Source organism: Colias croceus, chromosome 17, assembly GCF_905220415.1.
Source record: "Colias croceus chromosome 17, ilColCroc2.1".
In the NCBI taxonomy this organism is placed as follows: domain Eukaryota; kingdom Metazoa; phylum Arthropoda; class Insecta; order Lepidoptera; family Pieridae; genus Colias; species Colias croceus.
In genome coordinates, this window is record NC_059553.1 from 5,791,712 (window position 1) to 5,809,112 (window position 17,401).

General features: G+C 32.1%; 1 protein-coding gene across 1 annotated transcript in view; it reads left to right on the forward strand.

Moving 5' to 3' along the window:
* The first annotated feature begins 1,684 nt into the window (after positions 1–1,684).
* LOC123698921 (Down syndrome cell adhesion molecule-like protein Dscam2) overlaps positions 1,685–17,401 on the forward strand; it is a 149,730-nt gene continuing 134,013 nt past the window's right edge. Inside the window, exon 1 of the mRNA XM_045645746.1 lies at positions 1,685–1,859. The gene's annotated coding sequence lies outside the window, so the exon portion shown is untranslated. The remainder of the gene's footprint in view (positions 1,860–17,401) is intronic.

Below are 17,401 nucleotides of genomic sequence, written 5' to 3' on the forward strand. Positions count from 1 at the left end.
TCAACCGCGAGAGACTGTTGTTGCATTTTAAAAGATGGTAGAAGATTGCCACTTGAGTTTGACTAACTGCGCATGCGTGTGTCTTAGGGCCGCGTTTATCAAATATTTTTTATCACTTATCACTGAGCATAATTTAATTTAGATTCTAAATGGTAATAATGTATAAGTTTTCTAAATATAATGCTTATTAATTTGCTATTTCTTCAATTTATTAATATTTTCAACATGAGTAACGATTATGAAAAATAATATTGTATGGTGGTGATGTTATACTGGAAGATATCAAATATAGATTGAATTAAAAATTAGGTTTATATTATATTTTATAATTACAACTACAAACATCGTCAACGTCTGTACGAATTTGTATGAATTACCTTGAAAACTGAAAACTAACCTGGGTTCTTGGAATAATTTTTATACCAGTTCAATTTGGACAGCCCGGGCAGGCGTGTGTGTGTGTAATTAAACATAGAATACAAAAGTTTATAGAAACAGAAACAATGATTAGCTATACGAATAAAAATCAAAGTTGTAAAATGTAGAGCTGAAAGGTAGAGTCATATTATTATCTAAATTTAGATCTAACGTTAGGACCGTCCTTCAATCCCATCATTAAGTGTCACATATAAGAGGATCCCATACCCTAAGCGGCACTTAATTCGGTGGTAAGTGTGACGTTGTCGGCCCTATACCGTCTTATCGCCGATTCCGGGGTTATCTCAGAGTATTTGCTAATTTACAATCCACAAATGAATATTTAATCTGAATGTGTCACCCCTGAAAATTCGGCTTCCCGTACTACCATGGGTCAAAGATTATTTTAATTCGGGAACAGATGCGGTGCTTTTTAAATGATATGCATTTAATTATATACTTCTTGTATGAATGTATAATTATTTATTAATTTAACTGCCTCCTTTGTAGAGTAGACTGCCAATGCTTACAGAGTGATAAAGTTTAGGTAGTAGTTTGTTAAAGTTAGTAGAGATTCCTAGAAGATCCTCCATTCCTGTAAATAGAACCAATAAAGAAGAGATATTTTTCACTTGTATAAGTGATTATGTAGAGAATTCCTAGAAAAAATGTGTTTGTGAATGTAATAAGTAATAACGGTAAAAAGTATCAGATGTCCGTAAGCAGCCATACACGTGCGCTTTACCCACGAGTTTAAATCACTGTAAACAAGATTTGTGGACAATCGCTGACCTAGAAGGAAACACATATTCGCTCTAATCATCACATACCTGATAATACTTAAACTGTAAACACCAAACTATTTAGGAAATACAATATTCTGTTTGCGTAGAGCGTAAATACCGTAGGGCGTAGTCGACCTATTCTTGATGGTATTTTTATTAAAAATTTACAAAGAAGTAAACATTAAAAGGTGTGCAAAGTTGTTACAAGTATAATCTAAGATATTATGCTCTGGAATTTAATAAACGAAGAAATTTTGCGAAATCAAGTGAGGTAGCGTTTCTTTTCGCGCAATTCTTTAATTGTTCGAATTCTAACAAATCGTGAAGTTTAATAACTTCATTTCTGTAGGTTCATGCCGATGTGAGCGTCTACGTAATATCGGGATAGGCTACGTGAGGGTGCCGGGGCGGCGGGAGGGAGCGGAGTGCGACGCAGCCTCCCTTCCAACGATTACTGATTAGTGTGCCGGCGTGAGCGGCAGGCCCCACGCGCAATGCCGCCGCCGGCTTTAACTCGTAACACCTAGCGCTCCCTTAGCCGGTAACGATTGATTATATCGAAAAGAACAGCTGATCGCGTACATGTTACTATTACTACGTGCAACATGAATGTGTATGGTTAACGGTTGAGTGTGTGCGTTCGTAGCGTGGACAGAGGTGAGTGACTCTTTGAGAATGCTATAGGTTTACAGGCAAGTTGTGATTATAGGCTGGTTGCTAATGCTGTGTTTTTGGTGCGTAGCTCGCGTAAATGCTACTACGGATTGTAAATCTGTAATGCACATGAGTTTTTATTAAATTAAACTCTATTTTCCAAAATCTATAAAAGATTTATAATACACAAAAATTTTACAGTTTGTTACAAAATATAGTCTTCTGTAATATATTTTAATTCTTAATTAAATAAGTACGTAAATAACATGAAATAATTAATAGTACATGAATAAAACATACAAAAATACACACGCAGCGTGATTTATCCACGTGTTGCGAGGCGGAATTTGGTATAGCTTTTTGAATAAAACATTTAAAATAATGAAATTAAATACTAGAGTAACTAAAATAGGGCTTCCTTCGAATCAAGGAGCTAATCCAGTGTAAGTGCACACCGACCTCAATTAACCAAGGCTTAGGAGGTAAATCCACGCTTCCTTACTTCATCTCAAACATTTCTATACATATATTCTAAACTTTACCATCAATTTAAATCGTAGTTATAAGTATATACTGACTATTTTGTAGAACTTTAAAGGAACTTTTATATTATGTTTAAATGAATATATATAATAATTATAGAGGCGAAGGAATCATAAAAATCAGTGAAGCGAATATTATATTTGTAGTTAAATTAACGTTTTCTCTATAATTTAAAAATTTTAATGTTTCATTTTATCTGTAAGTTGTTTTGACTTCCAAAAGAGTCATCATCATCATTATCATCATATACGTTACCACTGCTGGGACACGGGCCTCCTATGAGGCCAAAAAGAGTATCTTATCAAATTATGTTTTCAATACTTAATTTAAAATACGTTAATCTACTACATTATTCATAAGTTAGTACGTTATCTAGAAAATGAAAACGATACATTTATGTTATTGCATTCATTTTTCTAGGAATAAAGTATGGCAATAAATTGTTTAACTTACCGCAATATTACACTATGAATATGAATCTTATTAGACCGTTATTTCTCGCTTGGAAGATTTGTTTTTCATTTGATATTGAATATTAGAATACGTTCGTAGAATAGATATCTAAAATAAATATGAATCCATACTAATATTATAAATGCGAAAGTAACTCTGTCTGTCTGTCTGTCTGTTACTCAATCACGACAAAACTACTGAACCAATTTTCTTGAAATTTGGTATGAAGATATTTTGATACCCGAGAAAGGACATAGGCTACTTTTTATCCCGAGAAAATGACGCAATCCCGGAAATCCCACGGGAACGGGAACTATGCGGGTTTTTCTTTGACTGCGCGGGCGAAGCCGCGGGCGGAAACCTAGTATTAAATAAATAAAAGGTTACTCCCACGTGAAATTAAACGAAACTAATCACAGTCTCTATAAATGTATAACTTACATTTTTTTGTACTTTATATGAAATTTTAAATAAACCCTGTAATAAATTATGCCTATTTGTAGGCATTCGTATGCTCACTGATTTGTGTAATTGGAAATTCCTTGAGAAAATCATAATAATTACTTGAGGCAGAATATGTCACGTTAGCGTATAGCCAGTAAATTAATAAAACATATTGTTATTTCGTGAATTAAAAAGTTATAATTGCAATGAATAAAGTATTATCTTAACAACTAAGTTTCACATTTGATGACTCTACATTAATAACTTAAAAATATATGCAAGTGTTTAAAAGTTGTATATGTCAAACATTTATTTTGAACGATTCTACTAATTCTACTCTATATTTTACTAATAAAAACGTAGCCGTAGTTGACCTTTAAGTTAGTTTTATGATAACTTGCATGATAAAGCAGAAGAACGCAGCCAAGCAACATCACATATAGGTACTAAAGACTAATATTAAGACTGATATTGAACATCATGATTGGAGTATACCCGGTGTAGTGATACTTAAAAGGTCTAGGGCAAAAGTAAACATTTTCCTTTATTTCCATTAACACCCCAAGTCTTTTATAATAGTTTTATACATATTAGCCAATCATGTTATTACGAATGCAGTTTTGAATTTTCGGTTGCAGATAAAAATATTCGATTTACTCTGAATGAAATTTTAATATATGCTTATTCGAAAGCGTCCACCACAGCTTTTTCAAACACGACTTAAAAGTAAGATGAAACTATTTTTTGCAATTCAAATGAATGCAAAGTATTTGCATAGAACGATTTTTCATTTCGGAAATTTCCGTGCTCCATTTTTTTTGGTAACGTCTACTTTCGAGTTTATATTCACTCTATTTAGTTATTTAAATTACTTATTATGTTTTAAAATGCATCTATTGAATTCAATAAATATCGCATATTGTAATCTATTACCAATGCTTGGTTGCAAATCTATATATGTAGAATAAGGGCGTTTGTTTATTATATGTATATGAGGTTATATTATGAACACATCTTATAATATTGTATCTACGTAAAAAATATACGTCTTTGAAAAGCTTAAGGTAATGCGTAAATATTGTATGTATTCAGATTCCTGAAAATCTTTATTATATTTATGAATCTTTCTTATGTATTATTCTATGAATTAAATATGATATAGAGCTCTACAATAGCTCCTGAAATATATATATATATATATATAGATATCTCCACGGGCACTATGTTGATCAAACGTGCCATATAGTTAGTAATTATTTGATCCGTTTTCACTTGTTGATCCGGTTGGTATTTGTGGATCCATTGCCACACCACCGTCCGTATGTGGATCCGAACGGAGCCACAAGTGTCACCATCAGTAATAATAATAATTACGTGCTTTTTATACAAATCCACCTTTTTTGCGTTTTAGCTCTTGTTGATCCGATTCAAATGAGCCAATCAGAGCCCACCGAGCTCAGCCATTGGTCGCTTGCGGCCTTAGCCACTTGAAGGTTTAAAGACATTTATTCCCGTTATAAAAACGTATGTTGCCGTTCGCCTTCCATAATTTGTTCGGATCTTTGGGATGGCAAGATAGCTAGCTCGTCTATTAGGATAGTGACGATTTGATGTTGAGATTATAATATTTGTATTTATGTTTTTATGTAGCGCTTTGCGGATGAACATACACGTATTATAAAAGTATAATTGTTTTAAATTCATTATTTTAGTGTCGTCGTAGATTTTATTTGTAGAAGTTAAAAAAGGATAGTTAAAGATAGTTTTAATGATTTTATTTTGTATTTGGAGTGGCGCTAATTTATTTTTGTAAGCACTCCCCCATACTTCTATTAAATACATTAGGTGCGGCTTTACTAACGTGTTGTAGATGGTGTGGCGTAATTTATGAGGAAGGCAAGAAGTAATATTACGCAGAGATCTAAGAAGTGCTGATAATTTATTTTTCAGGTGGTCGATGTGATAATTCCATTTCACGGAGCTGCCGATTCGCAGATCTAGGTTATAATTTTGTTATGAACTTTGAATTTAGATATATTTATTTTTAGTAGATTGCATTGAAACCATTTATTTAATTCATTTTGTGCTTGCGCTATCATGTCATGTATAGAGGGACCAAAATAAAACACACAGGTGTCATCCGCATAAAGTGTTAAGTAGGTGACCATTTAGCTTTAAATCTTGTAAATTATTAATATAAATTAAAAAAAAAAAAACAATTAGAATCGAACCTTTTGGTATGCCACATGTAATTGGTAAGGGAATGCTATCGTGGTTATCTATTTTAACTATTTGTCATCGATTTTTTAAATATGATTTCAGCATATCTAGTGCTTTACCATTAATGTTAATGGATGCTAATTTCTTTATTAAAAGTTCGTGAGAAACGGTATCAAAGGCCTTTTGTAGGTCAATAAACACTCCCAAAACTATATTGTTTGCGTCAATGTTCTGTTTTATTTTAATAGTTAGGACCATAGTCGCTGACAGAGTGTTACTTTTTGACTTAAATCCGTATTGACGCACTGAAATAAAATTAAATGAGTCTAAATATTTTTCTAATCTCGTGTGTAAAATCTTCTCCAATATTTTTGACAATACTGGCAAAACCGAAATTGGCCTATAGTTATCAGGTTCAAATTTTGAGCCACTCTTATAGATAGGAGCTACCTTCGCTATTTTTAACGAGTCCGGAAAACGTCTTTGACTTATGGCTTGGTTAAAACAGTCGCTTAAGGTATGATTTAATTTTTAACCGACTTCAAAAAAAAGGAGGAGGTTATCAATTCGGCCGGTATGTTTTTTTTATGTATGTACACCGATTACTCCGAGGTTTCTGAACCGATTTACTTGATTCTTTCTTGTTCGATGCGGGATGGTGTCGAATTGGTCCCATAAAAATTTTATTCGGATAGGCCCAGTAGGAGTTTTTATTTTATCGGCATTTTTGTCTGTATTTGTAAATGTTGCAAGTGCAAGTTTGAAGTCGGTTGTTTTTAATGCAGTTGTCTACTTGTTCTTTGATGCATTTAATTGCTTTTGTAGTAATACCATCAAGACCTGTACTACAGTTTGAATTAAGGTTATTTATAATTATATATTTTTTTACTGGCTTCGGTAGGTCTGAACTTATTAGTGAGGTAATTTTTTAAAATTTCGTAGTTGTCTTTAGATTACCTCACCTTTGAGTTATAAGATGTCGATTCTGGGAAACCAGTAAAAATTACATTTTTTTTCGCGGCTCTTTCTGTCCCGTAGTTCCTTGATTAAGTTTTAAATTATATGAAGTTTATTATGATTAAAGATTTAATTCCAGTGATTTTATTTTACTCTCACCCTAGTTTATCTGGGATTCTAATTGAGAAATAGTACTCTTCAATATGTTTTGTTCAGTAATTATCATACATGCTGATGACTTAATTTCATTGATTTGATTCGTATTTTGGCGAATTAAATTCAAGGATTGTTCGTTGGACGATTTAATTTCGGTAATTTGTGTTTTTACCTCAGAAATGTTTTTATGAATTTTGTTTACTATTTGTTCATTTGAGCATACATATTTTTCAAGTAATGTTCCGTTTTTTTGTACCGTTCCGTACCTAAGTAATTTGAGTATCAGTTGGCGTAGAACTCGTAGAAAACGAACTTAGCTTCGATAGATCGGGATGCGATCCACTGGCAGTACCCACTGCACCACTGCTGGTTAAACGTGTTGGCGATCTGCGTACACTCATATTTACTCCGTAATGGATAATTTGTGCAGGATGAGTTTATGAGTCGTCATTTGTTTGACCTAAATCTAACATTTTAATTATTTTATCAGATTGATATCAGAATTAGGGCATAGGTGAACGCTACACGTCAATAAATATAATGATAATTATCTTGATATTTACTGATGATTCAAGAGGTAGGTTGTTATTTGTAGGATGCATACTACTTGAGAATTATCACCGTCACTGTATGACGAAAGGTTCGTCCAAATATCTATCTTTTTAGGGTTCCGAATTTTTAGTTTCACAACGTTTTCTATAAGTTTCAATTGAATTACGGTCGACTTCTTCAACTTCCATAAAACTCAGGAGATTTTTTGCTAGCCCTAATTTCATATCCCCATGTCAATGTCATGCAAGTGCATATAAATGGAACAGATCAACATACGACTTATGATTTGGTATATAAAACGGAGTCAAGAAGTGTTTGAGCATTTCAAAATTTGAACCGTTACGGAGTCGAGTTCGTCTAGTCTAGGCGGATTTAGCAATGTATGGAACATTTTACCTAACTATAATATGTTTGTGTACGGAGCCAACAAATACTGTAGTGTTTACGAAAAATTAATCTACGTTACTTAATATACAGTTTCGTTTTGTCGGATCAAATAAAGCTGTAATTTTGATAATATAAATGGATCTGATCAACATACGACTTTGGATTTGGTATATAAAACGGAGCCAACAAGTGTTTATGGGTTTCTGAATTTCGGCCGTTACGGAGTCGATTCAGTTCAAGATCTTAGCAATAAAAATGTTGAGTATATCAACTTCTCCATGAATATGTTTGGCAACGTCGCTCAAATATTTGCGCCGTTGCCACTCCGGGCAAGATCTATGCAACCGGAGTCGAGTAATATCGGGGAAAAGGTGGAGTCAGGAATGCACGGCAGTCGGGCTGGATCAACTTAGTGCCCAAGTTGGTATTTATATATATATATATATATACACGGGAAAAGCATTTCAATTTAAGAGTTTTACACAATTATACATGTTTATTGAACCTTTCTAATTATAAACATTAAGTGTATAACAATTAGTGACCAAATGAAAAGATCGTTAAAAGACATAATTCCTAATGACTGCAAAAAGATAAAACCTAATTACTATGCTGATTAATGCGAATGAAGGCAAAGAGAAAGATTTAGGAAATTTGGTTATAAAAAAGAACAGTAAATTAAATATTCATACAAAAGCTGTTTCACACAGATGGCTTTAATATCGCTGTGAATTCATATGATACGAGGAAATCCTTGGAAAGCCTACGAATATTAAAATGATAAGCGCTGTTATAAAATATACTAAGGAAAATATATAGCGGGCACACAAAATTATGAACAAGATTGAAACGAATATGAAAGATAAATAGACGCTCAGGGTTTGCGAAAAAATATAACGTCGTAAAATGTGTACGTGAAGTTTACCAAGTGTTCCCTTCAGATTTCACCCGCCTTTGCCTTTACTTGTTTGTGTAAACACGTTATTTGCGATACATTACCTTTAATGGCCAATTGTTTGCGTTTTTAATCCTTCTTTTAAATGAGAATTCGAACAATTTAGCTACGATTTGTTATGTGGCTTTAAACAGCGCTGGAATTATATTCCTTTTGGGATTTTCGCAAAGAATTATAATGCTATATGTGTCTAAACAATTTTAATGAGCTAAGTATTCAAAGTTAATTTGTTGCAGAGCTGCCTGAGGCAGATTGATTTCAATAGATAATATTAGCAAAATTAATGATGAAAATGTAATTTTTTTCAGAATTGCTTAGATTCAAAATTCAAATTCAAATTGTCTTATATTTATTTTGTGGTTATTTGGCCAATTTATAACACATATTTTAACGTCCTGGCTATTTCTTTAATACATTAATTCTACTACCATATTTCTAGTACAGGCTATCAAATACCAAAAATGAATGTTCATTAAATATGCGTGTGGACAAACCCTAAGTTATTATTATGTAAGCTCTTTGACCGCCGAAGTCCCGAGTTCCTACAGCCTACTACAAGGGGACGTTCATATATAAACACGCGTCTACGGAAAATTTCATCTAAAATATTAATTAATTATTGAAATATGATAATGAAATCCAGATCTGATATATTTACAAGCACGTTTCAGATACGATTTTTTTTATTAATCAAATGGTACCGTCCATGTAGAGATTTACCATTATAAAATATATACTAAATTCTCTCCCTGTTTTAGTGGTAAATATTATTTGAGTATTATCACTAAAAATGTCTAAAATCTCGTCTTTATATGAAACAATGTAGATTGTCTAATTGTCTACTTGCTTGTAAATAAAGTGGACGAAACATTTCAAATACATAACTCTCATACCTTTACGACCAAGTTACGACACCTAGTCTGGTTTGATAGTATGTATAAAATAAATAATAACACTATTTTTATAATGTTTTGAATGTTTTCAACATGTGTGTTCAACATCGTGTTCAGTCACAGCTAATTTTATGTATTGTGTCAAAATATTCGCTACATTATGGTTACATTTTACGACAAAATTTTGATGACGGTCGCATTTGTGGACGAGCCTTTAGGCAATCGGATCATTGACACGTTGCCAGGGATGTGCTATACTGACAGAATCGATTAGGAATATATCAAAGTCAACCATAAATTAATTCAAGTACAATGACACTATAATAATTTGACGGCTATAAATATTGTGACGAATAATAGCTGATGTTTATTCAACTCTGACTTTTTTAATTTTGCAGACTTTTTGTTTATTTTTTTTGGTCATTAAATTCAAATTTATGTATATTATTATGAGTTAGATTGAAAGATTTCGAAAGCTGCTTTTTATAATAAGTTTATAATATTAAAATGGTAATAAATCTACACAGTTTCAGCCATACAAGTATCTCGTAGCGCATCGCTACGAAAGCTCTACGTGAAGATTTGCTTAGTAATAGCAGAAGCATCGTGATAAAAATTGTACTTATTATGACATAAAACAAAAAATGCTTATGGATTTCCTAAGCTTAAATATTCTAATATGTATTTACGCATTTTTATTATGATTACACGCCAGACGACTTCAAATTTACGCAATATAAGTTCGCGATCTTTCAGCTGATAATAATGATATACTTGAAAGAAAAACGAACTTGTAACATCTTCATCATGACCCTGAAAGCCGTCAATGACTAAGAGATAAACTTATAATACAGACGAGAAAAATAAAACCAATTAAAGAAAGTTATTTGTTAGTGAGTGTGAAAGAAAATTTTGATGAGTGGCCAACTTGGGAAGGTCAGTTTGCTGTCAAGCGCAGGCGAAACTGGGATGGGGATTTAATATGAGGTTTTTGTGTCGCGTTATATAGGGCCTGGTGATAATGTGGAGCATCGTTGTGTTTTACTTTCGTGGACAGAAACGCGAAAGTGGTCGTGTAGGTAATAATTAATAGTTTATGGGCGTTTTGTCATTATGCATTGAAGTAGTTTCACAGTACAGTACATAAATTGGAAATTGATATTTATAAATTTAGCATTGTGATTGTTTCAAACGGATTTTAAACAAGATTTATTCATTATATTATTATCTCGATGTTTCGCATACTAGGCAGCGAGCGTGGTCACGGGGAGAGTATAACGGCCTTACTAATAAAAAGTTAAACAATGGATAAATTTCTACCATTTTATACAATAGCTGTGTCCTGCTCTTGCTCACATGAAACGTCAATCATAAAAACAAGACAGGTTATTGCAATGACTAATCCATTGCACAGCGAATGGGTAACATTTTATTAGTAAGGCCGTAAATGTATAATTCTCGCGTAAAATCAAACACAAGAAAATATTATAAAATTACAACACAAATATAAAACGTATATTTGCGTTTAACGTGCGTATGTAATATATTTCTATTTCACCAATAGGAGGCCTGTGTCCCAGCAGTGGGAACGTATATGGGCTGATGATGATAATAACTATAAATCCTTATAACAGGTAAATTTAACAGAGCTATTTGAAATATTCGATATGATACGGTCCCATTGATTAGTTGATTGCGGTCGAGTAATTGGATCGCATTAGACCAGCTTCGCGCCTGGCCACGGTTAAGCACTTTGACTTATAGTACTGAAGTAGTTTAACGTCCTATATTTGGCATTCCATATTCATTATAAATCCTATCATTTGTTAAATATATATCGTGAAGAGAACGGGAAAATTATTAAAGAAACCTATATTTCAAATTGTTTTTATTTTTTTATTTATCTTAGTTCTCATTTAACGGGAAAGTAGTTATGTTATTATATAAGTGAGATTTTCCAGTTTACTTACCTACATAATACCTACTAATTACTACGTATGAGAGTGAAAAATTTGCAGGCTATGGTTGTGGTTATTATTTAGTTTATAATTAATAACAACGAATAGACCTATGATTTTTTACTTCAAACTTTATATCTACTATTGAACTTTATGTCTATGAACGTAAAATACTATGAACGTAAAATCAATCCTATGAATGACTGAAATAATAACTATGCTATTTTATATAAGTTGAGATTAATTTACTTAATTGTATTTATCTTTTGTATATATTTTTCAAGATTCTGTTTACTATTTAATGCATACCTAATATGAATCACATTAAACTTTCAACAGAAACCATTATTATTTTACCTAAATTTCAAACGATTTAAAGTTAATTGGATCGAGCCACATTGCTCTTAATCGTTTTACGCTATTTATGACATGACTATAAAATACGCTGGTTGCAGGACATTCTTATCCTTACTAGTTTAATTAGATTTGTTATAGAGTGATTTATCCACTAAGCTTTTTTAAACAATGTAGATAGTCAGCATTCCATAAAATTATCGGATAATGAGAAAAAAAGTTCTCAAACATTAATATAAATTAAAACAATAAGGTCATACAAAAAAACAATGGCTGTCAGTTTCTTAAAAGCTGACGCTAGATATAATTTTGTGAATAAAACGTTTTTAATAATTTTCGCCATTAAATAAAATAGCATGGAAATAAAGAGAATGAATTTTAATAGGGAAACGTCAACGAGTAGGTACGCTCGTCAGGCGCCACATTGTAAGATGGCGGCTGCTCGACGCCGAACACTTTTGGCGGCAAACGTGACAGGAGCTTATGCTGAAATCGGAATACGGGGCGATATGTACACATGGCAACGATACGTTATTTAACTCTATGTACCTACTCTAGTGTACAATCAATCTCGTTTTTCTAAATAAATGTTTTCCTTCGTATCATTTGTGAGTGTGGAAGTTGTCTTATTTTAAGACCTACGTGTTAATATTTTTTTGGTCTATGAGACTATCTATGTACTTATTTGTATATCTTGCGATAAATTCAAGTAATAATTTGAATACATAAATGTGCAATGTATTAGATTACAAGAAATGGTTTAACCTACATTCTTCCTAGCATAAGTATGTCTTAAAGAAAACATGTATACTAATTTTAAACTAATAGTTAGCAAACAATTTCTACGTTTCAAAAGGTTCTAGCATATTAAAATTGTATTTCGTTTTACTTCTTTTATTCAAATATTAATATCAAAATTACGTTACACTAAGTTATGAATATCGTGTACGGTTTTGATCTCTTTTAATACCTTTATTTAATTTTTCAGTAATAAGTAGTAAAGGCTTACGAAAATCTACATTTTTCGGGAAGATTATAAATATGTTAGTCATTTTACTAACTTTCCTCTGATATACCTTTAATTTTGCGTATATACGACAAGATGGGCAACAACATAATTTAAACCGCTTATAAAAAAAGATCATAATAGAATTTTGCGGTGAAGTCCTTGATCACCTTGTAGGTACTGCTTGGTTATCGAGTTAGCAATTTACGTAATCTGGTTACTGAAAAGGAAATTGGGGTTCGTAAAATTGTAAAACGATTTACAAGTGAACGATAAATAAGGAAGTTTTAAGGTTATGAGGAAACGATTGTTGCTATCTTGCTTTTCAAAGGCACTATTATTAACTGCTATAATATATTAGTTAGCTTAAAACTACCAATCTTCACTTTTTAAATGGACCTAACATTACTATGTCTGTCTCCAAAAAAGCTCATTCTTTTATACGTTCAATCATTTTTTATTTATTTATTATATTTATTTATGCTTAATTGATCTGAATGAAAAAAACGAGCTGCCCAAAATCGACACGCATAGCGGAGTAGTGTTGACGCCCTTTGCCCCAGCTAGAGGATATTAAGTAAGTAAGAAGTAAGTAGCTCTAAATAAATTACAAATTGAGACATAACCTAGGACCATTGTAACAAACGGCGGCCTTATCGCTAAATAGCGATATCTTACAGGCAACCTATATCGTTATTACGTAATAAATGATGTCCTTTTTTATTAAGACTGTAATGTTCATATTATTTATGTTCTATAATAGAAGTAAGTTTAGTAGAGCCAAGTTGAGTTTGTAGTTTGATGTAATATGCTTTCTCTTAAAGTTTTACAGCACAAAATAAGTTAGCTAGTATCTATTATTTTTACTTCCCCATTGTTGTAAGAAATAATCTTATTTGCTTTCAAACAAATATAAATTATGTATAAATTATTCATAAACTACGCAACAATATACTTAGGTTTTGTTTTGTATACTGATCCCTATTATCACAGATGATATAATACTATAATTTTATTGTATTGAAAGTTCAGGGTCGATGTACAAGATATAAGTATAAACTATAGACGAATTAATGCCCATAATATATTAGCAAATAGTCAAGATAATGTATTATGTAACATATCGAATACGCCTCAAGCATTGAACAATTTGTTCCGAGTTTGTAAAGCAATAAAACATGGTAGTTAAGGTGTGAATTATTTGTTTGCATAATTAATGGTTGCTATTACCCATCAGTTATTCATTGAAGATAATGGAAATTTAAAATAATGTCGCTTATAAATATGAAACAAATTGTTACGTGCAATATTTGAATATTGAGATATTTATTCGCTCAGTGTTCACAATTGTTATTAAAACATTATTTATATGGTTTGCTAGCTTGCTTGTTTGTTTTATGCATCAAAAGCTTAATGTTTCTTCCACTAAATTGAATTGTTTATCATATTCTATTCTCTACATATATTTAATGTATTCATACATTTATTTTTGAACTATCTATTTGTACACTATTTCTGAACATAAGAGTGTAACATAACCGCTTTAGTACTTATAGCCGAAGTATGTGCCAACTCTTGGGCTACGGTTTCCCAACAATGTTACACAAACCTCTATAAATTCAACAAACTTTTTTAATCTCAAATAAACTTGTTCTTTTATAATCAGCCTAAAATAATGTTTTTATAATATAGAATTACTAATAAAGAATTTTAATAATCTTAAATCTCTTGCTACTAATATCCTACTAATATTATAAATGCGAAAGTTTGTATGGATGTATGGATCTTTGTTACTCTTTCACGTAAAAACTACTAAACTGATTACAATGAAATTTAGCACACATATAGAGGGTAACTTGGATTAACAAATAAGATAGTTTTTATCCCGGAAATCCCACGGGAACGGGAACTATGCGGGTTTTCCTTTGCAAACGCGCGCGAAGCCGCGGGCGGAAATCTAGTGATATCCATAAAATAGTTGTTAAATACATATAATTATATATACTTACATGATACTTACCGTACTTACAGTAGGTATACGTCATTTTCCTCAGTGAAGCCTCGTTCACATAGACCAAGCTGCTTCGCGCAGTTATTGTTTCGCGGTGCTACTCTCTACACGCTATACACTGTTCAAATTGGTTAATTCATAATACTGATAAGTCCTTCGCTTTAACATAAACATTTTTTAACTATTTATTTAGGACAAAAAGCGACCTTTTATTCTTTCTTTGTCCTGCATTAGTATCGTTTACAAAACATCCCATATATCTTTAATATCCATTTCACCTGAGCCATATACTATTCTAAATCATAGCGCTTCAGGCGTGTCCACAGAATGTTGTTGCAAGCGCTGTGTCAGCATTTGTTTACCCACACCGAGTATACCTGCTATAGGTACAGGTACAGGTATAGGTACAGGTATAGTTACAGGTACAGGTACAGGTATACCCAGTGTAATGCCCGCATCACATTCACACGGATGACTTAATACTGAACGTTCTAGTAAATATTCCACCAGTGCTTATCGATTAATGAAATTATAGTATTAAATATCTTCATATTTGCTGCGTGCAAATAGAACTAAATGGACAGGTTTATTTAAGCTTTCTAAGCTGCCTTTGACAAAGTATTTTAGATTTATGTATTGCGTTTTTGTTTATTTATTCGTAAAAAATATATGTTGGCTATTTATGGAGTACTAGCGGTCCGCCCCGGCTTCGCCCGTGGTACATATTTCGCAATAAAAAGTAGCCTTTGTCCTTTCTCGGATATCAAAATATCTCCATACCAAATTTCATGCAAATTGGTTCAGTAGTTTAGGCGTGATTGAGTAACAGACAGACAGACAGAGTTACTTTCGCATTTATAATATTAGTATGGATAGCTGCACTTATCAAGCCATTTATGAATATGAATATAACATGAACATGTTAATAAATAAAGGAGAAATATAAATAATTAGGCAATAACTATAACATAATACATAGTTACCCTGATTATATTAACTACTTTTGAAAGTGCACATTAGGTGGCCAATAAATTCATATTTAATTCGAGCCACGTCGTATCTGACACGTAGTTTAGAATATAATGCTAAACAATTACAATAAAACAGAGGTCCCTTTGTTTGTACGAGTATGAATAAAGTTATACAATAAAATGGATCCTCTAACTTTTTAATACACTTTTCGTGGAAATCAGACATGCCTTTACGTTTATTGATATACTTCTTTACGAAGTTAAATAGAAGTTAGTTTTGTGACAAGGGTCAAGTCGAAACGTATTACAGAAGTTCGCTTGTAAAGGGATACTGTCTGGGATACAAGTTAGTTGCTCTAATTACAAAATGTTATTTAGGATATGTTCAATGATTGGGCATTATTTATTAGGCCACGAACTTGATTGCGGGATTTGTGGTTTGTTTGGGCGTGTTTGTCCAATAAGAGTTTATTGAAGGTCAGTCTGGAATATTACTAGGGTTATGTGGGATATAGAGCCTGTGTTCAGTCGCTGTAAGAAAGTCGTGTAATTATTGTGTTACCTGTTGTGTACATTTTAGTCTGTTGTTTTAAAACTCTATACACTTATTGAAACGTGCATTGTACGTCAAATTAAATTAAAGGTTGGAATTTATATAAAAAATTCTGAGCTTAAACAAACTTACATATACCTACATACACTCACATACGTTGAATTGATAACCTCCCTATTTCAAATCGATTAAGTGTCAACGACACTATTCTCTTACTATCAACAGATATTAACCTCACTCCATCATCGGAGACAAGTGGCAGATGTATTTCACATTGTTTTTCTCCATCGGTTACGTAAAAATCTTACGTTAGATGCTTGTACGTTCTATAGCGAGAATAAGACAGTGTCATGATTATGTGTGATGAACTACAGTATCTCTATCTTCAATAACTGCAACAACTTTCGACAACCGAATAACTAGTTCGGTAGTCATTGGATCATCTAAATATTGTACCGTACGATTTTATGTCAATAAATATATTTTTATTTCTTTATTTTTAACTGCTTTGAACCGGAGGTAAATAAATATTAATCTCTCTATATTTCGGCGATTTAGATCGCACCTAAAAGAAGTCTTATTGAAAAAATAATTATGTGATCAACTACACCAAGGTCACATATTAAAACTATACAATACGTACAAAAAATGTCACCTTCTGACAGCGAACAAGTTTCTTCGCTCCTAAAAAAGATGTTCAATGAACTGAAACCAATGCGAAAAACGTTTTCTTCAAGCGTACTAAAAGATGAATATGATGATACTAAAAGAAAACTAAAGCAAAAGATTTAGGTCTAAAACTTCTCTCATGAAAATATCATACCTATTGTTAAAACCCCGACTATAAGCAGAAATATCCTTTTTAAATAACTTTTTTCCACAAACGCACATTTGGTATGCACATCATTTACCGATAGACACTATTTTTGTCTTATAATGCGATCATTATTTCAATTTAAAATTTTAAAGAAATTTTTAGTCAAACCTAAAGACGACATAAAGAAATCTTATATTCGGTAAAAATTTCACGAAAAATTTCAACATAATTATCAATTCCTCGGTTATTGAGTCCAGATGTCAATGCGTAAACAGCTTACAGATTTCAATCACCAAATCGAAGAGCGTTATATCG